The 8,276-nt window shown below is 44.1% G+C and overlaps 1 protein-coding gene across 1 annotated transcript in view; it reads left to right on the forward strand.

The window, feature by feature from the left end:
- The window catches only part of Akap12 (A-kinase anchoring protein 12), a 96,929-nt gene that overhangs the window by 6,885 nt on the left and 81,768 nt on the right, over positions 1 to 8,276 (forward strand). The gene's annotated exons all lie outside the window — the stretch shown is intronic.

Here is an 8,276-nt window from a genome sequence, read left to right on the forward strand (position 1 = left end):
CTCAGAAATCCACCTGTCTCTGCCTCCCAAGTGCTGGGATTAAAGGTGTGCGCCACCACCGCCCAGCTGATAGGCCATTCTTAACAACAAGTGGGAAGCCCTGGGTTTTATTCCCACACAGCACACATGAACAAAGGTGTGTTTTTTTTAAAGATTTATTTATTTATTATATGTAAGTACCCTGGACCTCTGGAAGAACAGTCAGTGCTCTTACCCACTGAGCCATCTCTCCAGCCCTAGATGTTTTGTTTTCAACGCTATGAAACTGCTTGTTTTCCTTGTTTTCTGTGAATTTTAAAATATATATGCAGGGTTTGGGGAACAGAACACCTGTGCAAGGAATGGATCCTGGGAGCTTGTGCACAGCCATCCTTGACCTGTGAAGCTCTGTGTGGGTCATCCTTTGGGATGTGACAGATTGGAGTTTGTGGCATTCGGCATTTAGAGAAAGTAGTTAACACCTGCATCTGCTGACATCCTTGCACCTAATTCTTAGTTCTCCTAACCTAAACATTTAAGAGTACTACAGTAGACAGCTAGGCACAGAACCAGGAGAAGGATACATAATACATTGAGTGTTTGTTCATGTGCATATGGTATTGCGGCAAGTCTGTGGAGGCCTAAGCCACTTCTCCATTTCCACCACAACCCTGAGAATACACTCAGGTCATCAGGCTTAGTAGCAGGGGCCTTTAGTCAATATCCTATCTTACTGACATACTATAACATTGGTTTAAAAAAAAAGGAAGTATTTTTATTCCATATGTGTATTTGCTTGAAAGTATGGTTGGAGTGCCATAAGTGTGCCTGGTACCCACAGAGGCCAGAAGAGGGCATCAGATTCTGTAACGCAAGTGAGGGTACTGTACTGTGAGGGTGTTGGGAACTGAATGTGGGTCCCGTGAAGAACACCTCTTGCTTCCTTTCTTTCTCTCTCTTTTCTTTCTCTTTCACTCTTTCTTTTTAATCCTCTTTCTCATTCTCTCATTCTTTTTCTCATCCTCTTCTTCCCTCTTTTCTTTCTTTCTTCCTTCCTTCTTTTCTTCCTTCTTCCTTCCTTCCTTTCTTCCTTTCTTTCTTTCTTTCTTTTTTTCTTTCTCTGTTTCTTTCTTTCTTTTTGAAACCAGGTTTCTCTGTGTAGCCCTGGCTGTACTGGAACTCACTCTGTAGACCAGGCTGGCCTTGAACTCAGAGATCTGCCTGCCTCTGCCTCCCAAGTGCTGGGATTAAAGGCCACCACAGTCCTGCCCTCCTTACTTCTTGAAAAATACATGACTGCAATTATTTGACTCACTTGGGCCATTTGGGTCAGAACTACTGGAGGATGCAAAGATGGGACTTTGGGCTTCTTCTTTATACATTGGTGCTTTGTTTGCTTTTGTTTTGTTTTGCTTTGGTTTTTAGAGATAGGCTTTTATCTTAACGGCCAAGACTGTCCTTGAAATCACTGTATTCAAGTTTGCCCTTGGTCTCCTGAGCCTTCTCTGGCTCTCAGGTTCTGGAATGGTAGGCATGCATTAGCATGAGCATGATACATAGGAGGTGTGTGTGCGCGCACAGGCAAATGTGTTTGAGACTAAGTCGCACTATAGCCTAGAATACCACCGTCTGAATTCTTTTTTTTTTTTTTTTTTGTCTGTTTGCTTGTTTTCGAGACAGGGTTTCTCTGTGTAGCCCTGGCTGTCCTGGAACTCACTCTGTAAACCAGGCTGGCCTCGAACTCAGAAATCTGCCTGCTTCTGCCTCCCAAGTGCTGGGGTTAAAGGCGTGCGCCACCACTGCCCAGCCACTTTTCTGAATTCTTGAAAGGCCATTGTGTATTCTAATTGTTCAGTGTGGGCACTGTGTCCTCAGAGGAAAGGAGCGGACACACAAGCCCCTCCTTCCCCCGGTGTTTAAGGCTTAGGAGACAACTTAAGAATGACTAAGGTTGGAGCTTGCGTGGGTGGAAGGGAAGGTGTAGGATGATAAGGCATTTATTCCCTCTTACAGATCTGGAGAAGAAAATAAAGGAACTATTCTCCTATGTAGCATGCTGTGCAAGTGGAGGCTGCTCTGCCTGGGCCATGCTGGGCAGAGGCTAGCACACACAAGCCATGTCAGGTGCTGCTGTTTACAAACTATGTCTGGTGGAGGTTCACGGGTAGAAGAAGCGTGCCTAGAGGTTCACGGGTAGAAGAAGCGTGCCTACCCCACGCAAAGTCCCAGGAGTTGATTTGTTTTGCTTTATTTTGAGACAACGGCTTTGCCGCGTAGGTAGCTGTGACTCTCCTCGGCTTCCCAAGACCTAGGATTATAGGTATATGCCACAGGTGGAACCCAGTACCTCAGGCTTCACACAGGTAAGGGCAAGGCCCTGCCCCATCCCATTTAAATCCCCCGACCCCCAGACAGGGGTTCTCTGGGTAGCCCTGGCTGCCCTGGATCTTGCTCTATAGGCCAGGTTCAAAGACCCACCAGCCTCCGCCTCTGCTTCTTCAGAGTGCCGAGATCAAAGGTGTTCCTCCCACCTCCAACCCCAATCCCATTTAGATCCTAGTCCACAAGAAAGATCTATTTTCATGCCTAAGAGGAGAAATCTGATTTTATTGTCCATGTATGTTTCCTATTATTCTAGTGCCACAAGTCACATAGTCTCTCTGGTTGAACCTTTTTCTACATATGCATATATCTTTCAATTATTATTATTATTTTTTAAATTAGACAACTTTCCGCTGCACTTATACAATGAATTAAAAATATCTGGTCAATTATAGCACCAAATATTATAGTCTAAAATATTTTTCTTGCTTCTCAAGGCTGAGGTTGAATGTTGAGGCCGTGGCTATGTGAGCATAGAGAAGAAGTGGACATATCTTTCTAAACATCATTTGTTGTCCTAGCATATGATACCATTACACATTAAAGATAGCCAAATATGATGTGGGCATGGCTGCACAGCGATTTAGACTTGGCGCTAGAGATGCTTTGAGAGACTGAAGCCAGCTTGGGCTAATACGGAGAGGTCCTGTTTCTAAGGGAAAAGGAAAGTGTGTCCGTATTTTCTAAGCTTGGAGATAGAGCCCAGCAACAGTGTTTGTCTAGCTGTGCACCGGCCCTGGGTTGGATATCCAGTATCACAGGTAGATCAAACAAGTAACTCTTTTTTTTTTTCTTTAAATTTTTGTTGTTGTTGTTGTTGTTACTTTTTGGTTTTTTGAGACAGGGTTTCTCTGTGTAGCCCTGGCTGCCCTGGAACTCACTCTGTAGACCAGGCTGACCTCGAACTCAGAAATCTGCCTGCCTCAGCCTCCCAAGTGCTGGGGTTAAAGTCTCACACCACCACTGCCGGGCCAAACAAGTAATTCTCTTAGGCATGGAGCCTTCAAAGGTATGGTGAGAGTGTGCTAGGAAAGCACACAGCATTGCTCATCAATGGGGAAGGCCTCTTCAGATGTAGTGTTCAATGGTAGATTCAGGTAAGTGCGAGAGAGGGTCCCGCTATCAGTTGGTCCAGATCTGTGTGCCATCAGTTGGTCCAGATCCATGCAGAGGATTTTCTAGATAACTACTCTGAAAAGCGAAGAATATTTTTGGAAAAGGATTCTAGTTACATCCAAGGCCATCCATGGGGAGGCTGGAAGAGATGAGACTTGTTAGGGCGATGGATGTTTTTAAGGGGATAACGGAAAAGGGATGATCAAGTTCACCCAACGGCATAAGAGCTGCGCAGAAGGTGGATAGCTTTAAAGGTGAACTGAAAGTTTCTGATACCAAACAAAGCACAGACATAGAAGATCTCTGCCTTCCATTCCGAGAAGGCCATCTAGGGGACCGTGTAGGCTGGAGACAGGTGGGTAGTGAGGCTGCAAAGGGAGACAGCCCGCAAACATTTTCAAAGGATACTGTTGGCTCAGATCTCTGCCAGGTCAGCGAAATTTGAGCAGGATACAGGCTTGGCACCGGGCAGACAGGAACAATGGAGGGGACCAGCAAGATGGCTCAGCAGGTAAAGGCACTTGCCACACAAGCCTGATGACTTATAAAGTTTGATCCACAGAACCCACAACAGAAGGAGAGAATAGACTTCTAAAACTTGTTCTCTCACCTCCCGTGCCCAGACTTAACACAAAAACATCCCATATCCCCTTCCCCACTAGTAACAAAGACCTAAAAGCTAAGACAACGACAGAAAGCAACCAACTCTCCAAGGTAAAAAAATTACAATTACAGCACAAGCCTGAAATCCCAGTACTGGAGTAGACCAACAAAGGAGAATAGTGATTTGCTAATCAGATTAAGTTATAAACCAAGTGAGGTGAGATCCACTCCTGCCTGTGTTTTCCAGGCTGCCCTTGGAACTCCCAGGTTTAAGTGATGGCTTCGGGCTCTGCTTCCCAGGCATCTGAACACAAGGCTTCACAAGAAGGATTCCTTAGAAGGGAGAGTCACTTAGCATCCTTAAAAGGGAGACTTTTTTGCTTATTTGTTTTTCAAGGCAGCTTTGGCTACACAGAACTTCTGTAGACCAGGCTGGCCTCAAACTCATAAGAGACCCACCTGCCTCTGCCTCCTGAGTGCTGGGATTAAAGCCACCACTGCCCCACTGAAGGGAGACTTTTTTTTTTTTTTTTAAGATTTATTCTATGTATGTGAGTACACTGTAGCTGTCTGCAGACCAGAAGAGGACATCGAATTCCATTACAGATGGTTGTGAGCCACCATGTAGTTGCTGGAAATTGAACTTAGGACCTCTGGAAGAACAAGTCAGTGCTCTTAACTACTGAGCCATCTCTCTAGCCCCAAGGGAGACATTTTAACTGTTAAGTTGATGCAACCTAAAATCAGCTGGGAAGAGTGTCAGTGAGGGATTATCTAGAGTAGGTTGGTTTATGGGTATATCTGGGAGATTGTCTTGATTGATGAGGAGAGACCCAGCCTGAAGGTGATTGGTACCATTCCTTGGATTGAAGCCCAGAACTCTTTAAGAATAGAACTAGCCGAGCTATAATTATGCATGCAGTCATATCTCTTTATTCTTGACCGTGGATGTGGCTACTCCAAGCTCCCGCTGCCTTAACTTCCCCTCAGTGATGGGCTGTAACCTGGAACGGAGATCAAATAATCCATTCTCCACTCAGCTCCTTTCTGTCGGGGTATCTTATCACAGCAACAGACATGAAGCTAGGATATCACTTGTAAGTAATAATTTGGGAATCAAAGGTTTACAGGAAGGTGCACCCTTGAGGAATTGAGATCGAGGCCAGCGGAGGCTATGTGGCCAGCTCCTGTCACAGATAGATAAGTATGTAAGTGGAGGCTTCAGTAATGGCCCAGGCATCTTATACTTAGCTACACATCTCCAGTAGTGCGTTTTTTCCTGAGAGCACAGACTGGGCGTGGTGTGTCACGGAGGTCATCAATAGAAGGGGATAATGCTATGGAACCTGAAGGGAGGGGGGAAGAGCTCGGAAGTAGAAGATAAAACTAGAAGCAGCAAGCTGGGCAGCTGCCAAAACAGCACTTACCTCAGCCAGTCTTCTCCATCGGAAACCAAGGTCCCTGAGGACTGACCACACCCCTTCAGTTTGCAGGCAGAAGAGATAGATGTCTTAGGGATGACTTGCTTTTGGGTAATGTTGCCGGTCTTTGTTATTTTGTGGGTTCTTTTTGCCACCTTTTATTTCCCCCTGTGCCATCACTAGATAGAAGAGAAGGGATAGAGAAGAAGAGAGATAGAGGCCCCTGAGTCTAATTTCTTTCTTCTTGTTTCTTCTTTGCTTGTACTGGTCTTTGCTACTTTGCAAGTTCTTTTTCTCTTTTTGGTTTTTTTGAGACAGGCTTTCTCTGTGTCCTGGAACTCACTCTGTAGACCAGGCTGGCCTCGAACTTAAGAAATCCACCTGCCTCTGCCTCCCAAGTGCTGGGATTACCGCCGCCACCACCACCCTGCCTCTCATTTTTTTTTTTAATCCCTCCTGGTTTCACCCCCTATCACTAGATAGGAAAGAAAGAAGGATAGAGGGGGAAGAGAGAGATCCTTAAATCTAATTTCTTTTGTCTTGTTTCTTATTTAAGCATGACTACTAACAAACGACAACGAACCCCTTTGAACCAACACCACTTATCAGGGCTCTAGCATTTACATACCCTTTGAAAAATTCTCAGAATTCCAAGCATCACACAATCATAGAAAAAAAAAATCTCTGCTAGAGCATATGGCAAATCATAGTCAGCTGCTGAAGACGCCCTGAAGCAGCCCCATATCCCACACCTGGGATTAAAACAAAAAAACATAGTCTGGCAATATTTCTTTGTTTTTAAAGAAACCCAAATTCCAAAATTGCCACTATAGCGTGGTGTCCGCTTTTGGGCTTGTGCTGTGCATGGACAAGGTGGTTGGTGATTAGCTCTCTTAGTTGTGTGTCAGAACGTGTGGTTGCTTATTGGTGGATCCAGTGTGGGCTCTGGGTACTGGTTGTCACCCCAGCCAATTCGTCATTCTTTCTATTTTTTATTTTTTTAATTTTTAAAGATTTATTTACTTATTTTACGTATATGAGAACTCTGTAGCTGTACAGATGGTGGTGAGCCTTCATGTGGTTGTTAGGAATTGAATTTAGGACCTCTGCTCGCTCAGTCCCAAAGATTTATTATTATAGGGGCTGGAGAGATGGCTCAGCGGTTAAGAGCACTGACTGCTCTTCCAGAGGTCCTGAGTTCAAATCCCAGCAACCACATGGTAGCTCACAACCATCTGTAGTGAGATCTGATGCCCTCTTCTGGTGTGTCTGAAGATAGCTACAGTACTTAGTTATAATAATAAATCTTTTTTTAAAAAGATTTATTCATTTATTTTATATATATAAGTACACTGTAGCTGTCTTCGGACACCAGAAGAGGACATCAGATCTCATTACAGATGGTTGTAAACCACTATGTGGTTGCTGGGACTTGAACTCAGGACCTTCAGAAGAATAGTCATTATTATTATTATTATTATTATTATTATTATTATTATTATTGGTGTGTGTGTGTTTTTGTTTGTGTGTGCTGTGATAGAGTCTGTCTTGTCTCTGTTGTGCTGCCCTCCAGGCCAGCTGGCCCTTGAACTTCCAAGCAATTCTCTCTTGTCTCTATCTCCCATCTCACAGGCCATGTTGGGGTCACAGATGTAATTAAGTTTTGTGTTCTTGTTTTTGTTTTTGTTTTGGTTTGGTTTGGTTTTTTGAGACAGGGTTTCTCTGTATAGTCCTGAGTGTCCTGGAACTCACTTTGTAGACCAGGCTGGCCTCGAACTCAGAAATCTGCCTGCCTCTGCCTCCCAAGTGCTAGGATTAAAGGCGTGTGCCACCACTGAACTACTGACTGGCTGTCATTAAGTTTTTTTAATGAATGTTACAGAGACCTAACTCAGGCTTCCTTTGCAACAGCTTTTACTTAAAGCTATCTTTTAATTTATTTTATGTATATGAGAACACTGTAGCTGTACAGATGGTTGTGAGCCTTCGCATGGTTGTTGGGAGAACACTGTAGCTGTGTAGATGGTGGTGAGCCTTCGTGTGGTTTTTGGGAATTGTATTTAGGGCCTCTGCTCACTCTGGTCAGCCAGCTTACACAGTCCCTGCTCGCTCAGTCCCAAAGATTTATTTATTATTATAACTAAGTACACTGTAGCTGTCTACATGTGCCCCATGCCATGGGTGGATGAGTACACACGCTCTTGTACACACAATAAATACACATAATACAATTTGTAAAAGATGAGCAATTGGCGAAGACCCGGTCTCCATTCACATATTCGCACCTGTGCCGGTTCACACACGTGCATGAACCCATACTTACATGCTCGCACGCATGTATAGGTGCTTCATTGTGACTTGGTAGTTTTCTTCATGAAGGGTGTGTTGCCATGCAGTAAGCAGTGGTGGTGTTTGTTTTGTGGTTAACTTTTAAATTTATTCATTTTTTTCTCTTTCTCTCTCCCTTCCTTCCTTCCTTTCTTTCTTTCTTTCTTTCTTTCTTGACAAGGTCTTACTATATAATTCTGGTTCTCCTAGAACTCACTATGTAGTCCAGGCTGCCTTTGAACTCACAGAGAGATCTTCCTGCCTCTGCCTCCCACATGCTGGGATTAGAGGCCTGGGCCATCATTCCTGGCTTAATTTTTTTAGATAGATTCTTGATCCTCCTGCCGTAGCTTCCTAATCCTACGGTTTATAGGTATGTACCCTTATCTTTTGCTTTAACAATTGTTAGATTTCATACATTTGGTTCTTTTTTTTTTTTTTTTTTTT

This window comes from Mastomys coucha, unplaced genomic scaffold, assembly GCF_008632895.1.
Source record: "Mastomys coucha isolate ucsf_1 unplaced genomic scaffold, UCSF_Mcou_1 pScaffold5, whole genome shotgun sequence".
Taxonomy (NCBI): Eukaryota; Metazoa; Chordata; class Mammalia; order Rodentia; family Muridae; genus Mastomys; species Mastomys coucha.